This window comes from Dipodomys spectabilis, unplaced genomic scaffold (genome assembly GCF_019054845.1).
Source record: "Dipodomys spectabilis isolate Male_0828 unplaced genomic scaffold, ASM1905484v1 ptg000072l, whole genome shotgun sequence".
NCBI classification, from domain to species: Eukaryota; Metazoa; Chordata; class Mammalia; order Rodentia; family Heteromyidae; genus Dipodomys; species Dipodomys spectabilis.
Window position 1 is genome coordinate 229,172 of NW_024870749.1, and position 1,714 is coordinate 230,885.

The 1,714-nt window shown below is 30.2% G+C and overlaps 1 pseudogene; it reads left to right on the forward strand.

Annotated features, from left to right (window-relative positions):
• Positions 1–984: 984 nt before the first annotated feature.
• On the forward strand, positions 985–1,084 carry LOC122109997 (annotated as a pseudogene).
• Positions 1,085–1,714: the final 630 nt, after the last annotated feature.

Consider the following 1,714-nt stretch of genomic DNA (forward strand, 5'->3'; position numbering starts at 1 on the left):
GTTTCATTGTGTGAAACATAAAATTAGCACATATAAATACAAAATATATAACTATATGTAATATAAGGAAATGTTTTTCATTGTTCTGTTGTGGTTAAGGTATCAAAGGCAACTCTGTTTTACAGTATTATTCCATTATCTCTACCTCAGAGTTTGGTAGAGTTAGACCTAAAGCTTTACCATTTGTAGATTTACAGCCTAGAGGCAAGAGGAAACACTGTGACTAAAACATTACCAATGTAAGGCCTAATATCAAGGAGAAAAATATGGACTTCTCCTGGATCTATGGAAATATTTGGTGATAGAAATTCAGTAGTGTATGTTCCTATCTGGTTGGATGGTAGACAGGTCAGGACAATAATGCATAAGAACATTTTTTTTCACCTTCTTGGCTTTAGCTATTTTTGAAATGGTAGGTATAATAAACAACTACATTTTGATAAAATACTTTCTAGTCAGAACTGTTTATTTCTCTATGATCCCTTGTAACTAAGATTAGTTTTGTTCCAGTAAGATAATCTTTGCTGTCAGGGTAAGATATTCTGTTTGGTCTGTTACTACATGGAAGAAGGGTAAAGGGTCAGTAGACACTTGTGCCAGTAAGACCTCATTTGGGAAATTTTAAGCTGCAAAACTTTAGAAGTAGCTCTTCAGCAAGGCTTACTTTGAATCCATTAGCTCCACAAAGCTAACTCAGTTGATAAATAAGTACTTGAAAAGCCATCTCTTTGAACCTAGCTATAAAGGCTTCAAAGTATGATCAAATTTAAAATGAAAAAGACTTAAAATAGTCATTGGCAAAAAAATGCAAGTGTGAGCTATCTACCGAACAATATGTTTTTTCCACTATACACAGAATTTCAGAGAAATAAGATCAATAGCATTGTTAGTAACAATAAGGTTTCCTTGTTACAAATAGACAACCAAGGATATATGCCTGTATAGAGACTGCATCATTAACTACTTAAATTTACAGGATACTACATGCTTCGGCAGCACATATACATAAATTACAACAATATAGAGATTAACATGCCACTTGGACAAGGATGATATGAAAATATGCGAATTATTCCATATTTTTCATTCTTCAGTTGGTAGAAATGACAAACAGTTATTAAAAAGTTGATTACAAAAATACAAGTTTAACAACATATGTGATTCATATAATTAAAAGTTAGTTTGATATCAGTGTATTAAATCTTCACCTTAGAAAGGTCTTTACATAGCATAACCTTTGCAAAATTTTTGAAATTAGATAACATTTTAATTTTATCCCAAAGAAATAAAATACTATAAGGACCTAGGAGAAAAAAGAATCTTAAACTGTTTTTATATGGAATGCAATCTGTAAGGACACATTTATTTATGAATTTATATAATATATAACAATGTAGTATTCAAAGTATTATATCTAGGAGAGAATGAAATAGATTTGGACATTTTACAAACAGAATACAGAATATGTTAAAATATACTTTCTTCAGACAAGCACCAGAAATATCTTCAGGTTCTGTACTACTCATTTCAACAGATATGGTAAAATTATTTCTGATTTTAAAAATCACAAGCTCTACAGAAATCATTATAGATGTATACAAACAACTCTTGAATATATTTTGACATCAAAGTCAGGCAATTCATTTGGAAGAATACCATGGAATCCATGAATTTTTAAAGTAAGATATTGCTGTTGCTTTGTATTGTGAAAATA